We start from the raw sequence: 8382 nt of genomic DNA, 5'->3' as shown, positions 1-8382 counted from the left end.
ATTTTGCTACCATACGAGATATTGAAAATCATGTTGAATGTTGGGAAGAAGTTGTAAACAACAAAGGTGAATACATTATTGATTAATTAGTTGTTATCTTTTATTAAACCTTTTAAAAAATTTAAATTTTAAAATATGGGAGGAACTTAGTTGCCAACCTAATATATTATTCACAGCGTTTATTATGTTGAATTTCTTCCTGGAGTCTTTAACTGTAGGTTTATCCTACATTGATACTTCATTTTCAATTCACATTTGTGGTGAGTTAACTTGGAAATTCCAAGCGCCAAATATAACCTTCATTTAAGTAAGGTAATCTTAGCCTGATGATTAGCTAAGTTGAGCACCCCTTGTTGAGTAACTGTTATATCAGAGGATTAGCCAGCTAAGAAAAAATGCATGCTGTATTTTACCCATTCCAATCCCTCAATTTAGATACATACATACGTGTGGCTAAAGCAAGATTTTCTCTGCCTGTCTCCCTAACCTCTGAGAGATTTTCGGTATTATTATACTAATGTGTCCATCTGTTCTAATTTAATTAAATTCTATGTCTTTGTGCAGCTGAAGATTGCTTTGCATTTTAAACTGATGTAATGATTACATTGTTCAATTAAATGGAGTTGCATGAAACGATTGTACTGCATTACCTCTGGATATCCTTGTTGCTTATTTTGATTTTAATCACCTTACTTTGAAATTGCATGGATAATACCATACTAAATTCTGGTGCCTCAACTTAAGTACCATATTCACCTGAATCTAAATTTTTACATACATACATACATACATACATACATACATACATACAGACAGACAGACAGACAGACAGATAGATAGATAGATAGATAGATAGATAGATAGATAGATAGATAGATAGATAGATACATGTGTATGTCATCCTTTAGTGTCCATTTTCCATGCTGGCATTGGTTAGACAATTCAACTGAAACTGGTAAGCTGGAGAGCTGCACCAAGTTCCAGTCTAGTTTGGCTTGGTTTCTACAGTTGGATGCCCTTCTTAATGCCAACCACTCCAAGAGTGTAGTGGGTGCTTTTTACATGTCATTGGCATGGGTGCCTTTTACATGTCACCAGCTCTGGTCATGACTATGATTTCAATTGGCTTGATGTGTCTTCTCAAGCACAGCAAATCATCAAAGATCTTAATCTCTTGTCATCACTTCCATGAGACCCAACATTCAAAGATCATGCTTCGCCATCTTGTCCCATGTCTTCCTGGGTCTTCCTCTTTCACAGGTTCCCTCCACAGTTATGTTATGTTTATAGAGTAAAACAGAAATAAAGAAGCAAACAATTTGGTAAAACTGAACAAGGACATTTAATATAGCTATATAATATTGTTTTAATGTTGGCACTCCGTCGCTTATGACATCGAGGGTTCCAGTTGATCCGATCAACAGAACAGCCTGCTCGTGAAATTAACGTGCAAGTGGCTGAGCACTCCACAGACACGTGTACCCTTAACGTAGTTCTCGGGGATATTCAGCGTGACACAGTGTGACAAGGCTGACCCTTTGAATTACAAGCACAACAGAAACAGGAAGTAAGAGTGAGAGAAACTAGGTTAATATAATATTATAACATAATGAAAAGGTGTATATAATCTCTAACAGCTGTTTCTAGAATATCCCAGCAATTGGAAGTTTGTACCAAGTGAGGATTCCATATGTCATTGGAGAAGGAGAGGATAAAGAGATGTAACAGTGAAGGAACATTATACAGCAGTTGTACTAATATTATTATAGTTCATTTTGTCTAAATGAGGAGCGATCCATTTGAAATATGTATTCATGAAGTAAATCCATGTACAAATGAAAAGAGCTGGTGATATCCTTCCGATGGCGGTATATTCAGTATATGGAATCCTTGCTTGGCAAAAAGTTCCAATAGTTGGGATATTCTAGAAACAGTTTTTAGAGATTGTATACACCTTTTCATTATGTTGTAATATAATATAACTAAATATCCTTGTCAAGTCTTACTAAATTGTTTGCCTCTTCATTTCTGCTTTAATCTATACACATCCACTCAAAGAGGAGCCATTTCTAGCCACTTTAGAAAGGCAGTCGTGAAAACACATTTTCAACTGCAGTTTATACTGGAATTTTAGTGGCATACCAAATTGAGCTCTCAGAGTACACACCTATTAGCTTGAGTCACACTGACAAAAATACTTTATATTTGTATGTATGCATGAATAAGTAGATACATACACACATTTATCATAAAGACGTACACACATATATGATACATCAATACACCCAAAGTGTGCATTGATATATGTGTACAGAGTACATAGAGATTTATACACACATTCATACAAAAACCAAAAAATACATAGATTTTAATTCTCGTCTTTGGTTGTGATATTGTTGCTTTGATCTTCATGTCAGTGTGAACAGGTGTGTCCCAGACTGTTGTAGTTAGGTCATTACAATATACTCTGTTTTGTACAATCTTTTAACACTTTCTCTCATTTTTACCTATTAAATTACCCAACAGACATAGCTGCATAGCCACTTATGCCTGCATTGATATACACACACAACACACATTATGTCTACGCAAGACTGCACAGCCAGAAATGATGTGAACAATTATTTCTTTGTGATAATTACATAATCTGATGACTGTGTAATAGTCTCAATATTTTATGTTTGCAGCTTTTGTATGTGTGTGTAAAAAGGTATTATTCCTGCTTGGCTGAAATCAGGTCTTCCGTTTCTGTTTTTAGTCCAGTTTTTTGAGCCATTGTTGGTTTTCATGCCAAGTTACTTCCACTCTGTCAAGTCTTGCAGGATATTGGCCATGGAGTGTTTTTTCTCTTTAGTATATATCTTCTTTATTATATTTTGTAGTTCCATTTTTGATTTCATCTTTCTGTTGTGTTTTGCATTCATCTAAATACATTATTACTTTAATGTACTAAGTATCTATTTTAAACTTTATCATTTCCTTTTATATAGAGAAAAGGTTTTATTTTTGTTACTTTGTTTTGTTTGTTATGAAACTATTCAGTTTCTATTTGCTTGTTTCTATATTTTCTAGGCATAATGTAACTTCATTGTAAAAACTCTCTACTTGTATAAAACCTCATCTTCCTTATATGTTGAACAGATATATCCTGTCTATTTCAGCTTTAAAACAGTGAGTTCGGAATGCTGTGCATAGATTTCTTTTTATAAAAAAATTTTTAGGCTCTTCAATTCTGTTTTTTTTTAACAGTGTGGTTTGAGGTAATTTGGCTACTATTTTGTACTTTATCAAGAAACCAAGTAGTGACTACTTTATGGCTCATAGTTACAGTAATAGAGTAAGAAAGTATGTATACAGTGAGAATGTTGGTGCATAAAAGACCTGCTCCACAAAGTCAGTGTGTGACAGCAGTTGCACTACATGAGTAGATCAGATGTGGGTTCAAATTTGATGTTGGATCACAGTTTGTGGTTTTAGCAAAGTTAGTTTATAAAATCTGTGTGGGAGTGGGGGTGGGAGAGGGAGGCAGTTAAGTGGCTGGAAGATAACGATGTTCCTGCTTTTCCGAAGTTCTATGAAAAATGGGGTCTGGACAAATTATTCCTCTGGACTATGTGGGAGAAATTTCTGAATGGCATAGGACACAGTACCAGGTTGTAGTAAAAAGAACTTTAAATGAACCTCAATACTTAATGAGGTTTTCAGTATTGTGTTTGTTTTCATTTTTTAGAGATACAGTATGATATTCTTTTTATTATACTCATTTTTGTGATTGGGGTTATCATATAATTAATGTAATGTTTTACATCTCAAAGAAGTGTTCATAAACTACAAATAAGAATAAAAATTATCATTAAATTTTTTTTCTTTTTGCTCTAGGGAGTTTTGTCCTACACTCATGAAAAATGAGGCAGCTCTGATCAAGAATTGAAATTGGGTTACATTGACTTCACAAAAGAGCTCAATACTTCAGAATGACTCTTTATGATTCTTTTAATGTTCACTTTTCTATATTTTTGTGTTTTATCCTGGTACTATGCACATACTTCTAGCTTTCATAGCTGTCTTTCTTTACTTGATTAGAGTAAAAGAGTAAGCATTTTGTCTGATGCAATAATGATTCTGACAGCATGCTGCCTTAATAATAATGATAATAATAATAATTAGGAACAGCAAGGATTTGGGGATTGAGAAACCATGAGCATGCTTTCAAGGGAGATAATTAGAGAAAGACTTGAAAGACAACATAAGATCGTAATACTTCATGTAAAGTAAATATAACAAATAATCCAGAATCTTTGTCCGGTACTGGATCGATCCCAAAATCTAATCAGTTCATGCCAGTCACGAGGCCAAACATCCCTGAAAGTTTCATCTGAATCCATCCAGTGGTTCTTGAGACATCTTGTCCACAGAAAAACACACAAACAAACATGACTGAAAACAATACCTCTGCAGTCATTAAGGCACAGGTAATAACAATTATAAATGCCCAGATGCAGTACCAGGCAGTGGATCTCATGGCTTCTGATCTTAACTGATTGGAGTGTTATCATTTACATTGCTTTGTCTTGGTATAAAAGATGGGCTACGGCAAATATTCTGCTCAGTACCACAAATTTGCTCATCAGTTGTTTGACTGTAACTAGTTGAGTAGGTCCTTTGGTGGCTGATGAGATGAACATCTCTGATCAGGAGCAGAACATGTGTTGAGAGGGATTCGTTGGGGTTTGAATAATTCACCTCTGGAAACATGGGTGTTTCATTCAACATCCTTAAACAAACTTTATTCAAGGTCCTTTTGAGTGGGATGGGCCCCACCTGCAAGAACATACGCTGTTTAACTTGATATGAGATCACCATGTCATGCACATATGGTTTGTGAAGCATGTGCCTGGCGTACTGTTATCAGATGGGTAGTCATGATGGGTAGAATGGGCTTCATATATTTTACCCCAATGTCACTTTGATGGTATTCACTGCTCTCTCACTCAATAATAATAATAATAATAACAAATCAACAGGCCAAAGCATCTAGGAAGAAATATCAATATCTTACAGTAGATGTTTCCAATTTTTGTGCAGTGACACAAGGTTGCCATTAACTTCTGAGATTCTCGGAAAATTCTAGGATACTTGGAAAACTTCCATGCTTTCTGCCTTTGTGCAAAATTTTCACTTCATACATCTATCTTTCTTGCTTTTGATACAAACTTATCTAGTTCTATGATATAAACTTATTATTTTTAAATGATCTAAATTAAAACCTTCCATCAAAATTTCATATTTATGTTCCAAACACCATTTTAATAATGTTATTTTAAAAGTTTGTGATTATTTTAAGAAATATCTTAAACAAGACAACACATGTCAACAGATACACACTAACAAAAAGATGGAAATAATTTTAATATTATGCATGGTCATATTTTTTCCAATTAAACACATGCACTATAAGTTCAGTCTTTACTTCAATCTTATTATAATTATTTTAATTTTTTTGTCAAAGCTCTTTTGTCACATATCCTGTAACCTCTTCAGTGTCTCTTTATCCCTAGTGTCTCCTTTTGTTCTGCTTAGTCCATTTAGAAAATGTCTCCCCTTGTTCTGTTTAGTCCATTTTCTAAATGCACTAAGAATAAGAGAACACATGGGATAAAGAATTGCTAAATAGGTCAAAGGATGTGTGATGTGAAGAGATTTGATAAACTATAATAATAATAATAATAATAATAATAATAATAAAGCTGAAGTGAAGACCAAATACATTGTGCTTGTGTTTAACTGACAAAATATGACCATCCCCAAATATAGAAAGAAAGACCCCCTTTGGTTGTGAATGACCATGGGATTGCACCTAGAAAGTTCTCCTTCGAGGCACAAGTCCAGGCAAAGTTGTTAATAGAAGACCAGCAGTCATCTGTACATACCAGCCTCCCCTCTCCACGCCACCAGTGTTATCCAAGGGAAAGGCAAGGGCCGATACAGCTTGGCACCAGTGGTGTTACAACTCATTTCTACAGCTGAGTGAACTGGAACAATGTGAAATAAAGTGTCTTGCTTAGGAACACAACACACAACCTGGTCCCTGGGAATCGAACTCACTACCTCATAATTATGAGCCCAACACTAACCACTGAGCCAAATATAACAATAATAATTTTAATCTTTTCTTTTTATATATAATAAACCTTTTAAAAATCCAATAGTGATGATTTATTTTATTGTTTTAAAAAGTTAATGTTACCAACTTAGTTCCAAACATCAGTTTAATAATGACAGTTATAATTATTTTCAAAATTAATTGAAACAAATACTAACAAGAGCACTCAGAGAGTGCAAACCTCTGCCAAGGCAACACCAACGTCCTCTCAACGGTTAGCCAGAAATGATTAAAATTAGAATATCTGAAATAAAATTGACAGCTCTCACAAACAAGAATACTTGAAATGAACCTGACCACTCTCAAATATTAAGTAAAAAAACAGGAAAAATAATCCAGAATCCTTGTCTGGTACCGGATCGATCCCAAAATCTAATCAGTTTGTGCCAGTCATGAGGCCAAACATCCCTGATAGTTTCATCTAAATCCATCCAGCGTTTCTTGAGATATCTTGTCCATGGACAAACAAACAAACATGACTGAAAACAATACCTCCACCTTCGCTAAGGCGGAGGTAATAATGAGCTTTGTGTATACAGTGCTTAGATGCACAACTCATCAGAATAGAAGGGACAGAAAGCAGTAATAAGTGAAGTAAAGAAAGACAGCAATGATAGCTAAAACTATAATGTGGAGTACAAAATAAAACAGAAAAATAAAGAAAAATGAGCAGTAAGAGAGCCATAAAAAAGAAAGGTTGTATAGACATAACAGGGGTACTGTTGGTGAATTTGGAGAAGTATAGAATATTTGAAGGAGGCAGTGTTCCGACAGCTAATAACGATACAGATAGTTAATTCCATGTTCCATCAATTCTGAGCATGAAATGATGCAGTGTATTTTAACGGAAACAAGGTAACAAAAGTTAGAAAAATTTAACAAGTTTGTTTATATATAAAAATGAATTAAAGGTAATGTTTATATTACTTCATCATAATCCTTATTATTAGTGTGTGTGTGCATACATGCAGGTGTGGCAAGAAGCTTGCTTCCCAACCACATTGTTCCGCATTCAGTCCCACTGCATGGTACTCTGTCTTCTATAGCCTCAGGCCAACCAAAGTAAGTGGATTTGATAGATGTGTCTCCAACACCATAGAATGCTACTGCAAAACCAACAAGCCACCTCTACACAGGTGTTCAACATGCTAGAAACAGCAACCAAATCTCGTTTTAATCACACCTGACTGTATATATCTATATGAGGAAGGGAGAGAGAGAGAGAAAGAGAAAGAGAGAAGGAAGGAAGGATAGTGTGGTCTCAAAATACACTAAAAAAAAAAAGAAAGACAGGATAGTCACAACTGCAACACTTTTCATCACAGGTCCACTGGATTAGGACTTACCTGGTGCTAACTAATAATGATCTCTATATTCACGTGTGTACATACACACACCCATGCATTTAATAACAGACTGACTCAGCTCCACATCAACGTTTTGTGAGTATAGACACGCCCACAAAACTTAAAGTAATGTGGAGCTGAATAAAACTGCTATTATACACACATTATGTGTGTATGTGTTAGACATTATTACCTACAGGCACAGGCATGGCTGTGTGGTAAGAAGCTTGCTTCCCAACTACCTGGTTCCAGGTTCAGTCCCACTACGTGGCATCTTGGGCAAGTGTCTTCTGCTATAGCCTCGGACCGACACAAAGCCTTGTGTGTGGATTTGATAGATGGAAACTGAAAGAAGCCCATCATGTGTGTGTATGTCTTTGTATTTCTATTTGTCCCTTCTTTGACAACTTGTGCTGATGTGTTTATGCCCCCATAACTTAGCAGTTCAGCAAAAGTGATGGATAGAATAAGTACCAGATTTTTTAAAAAGTACTGGGTCAATTCATTCAACTAAAAATTCTTGATGACAGTGCTCCAGCATGGCCACAATCTAGTGATTGGAACAAGTAAAAGATAAACCAGGCACAGGCAACTTTTTCAAAGAAGCAGGCTACCTGAAGATAGAGTTTGCCATTAGGCAAGTCACATAATTCAAGGAAATTGTTTTTGTTAGAGTGTACCATTCAGAAAGTCCCTCTCACAGGCCATAGGCTACCCATGATTATCCTAAGCCAATGAAAGATGTCTATCTATGTGGTTGCTTGATTTCAAAGATATAGCAGTTAAAGCTCTCTCAATTTGCAAAGCCTGAGAAACAGATACTTTACACAATGTAGTACCCTATTAGGAAAGAACAAAAAAAAAAAAAAAAAA

Source organism: Octopus bimaculoides, chromosome 16, assembly GCF_001194135.2.
Source record: "Octopus bimaculoides isolate UCB-OBI-ISO-001 chromosome 16, ASM119413v2, whole genome shotgun sequence".
NCBI classification, from domain to species: Eukaryota; Metazoa; Mollusca; class Cephalopoda; order Octopoda; family Octopodidae; genus Octopus; species Octopus bimaculoides.
Note: the sequence above shows the minus strand (reverse complement) of the source record.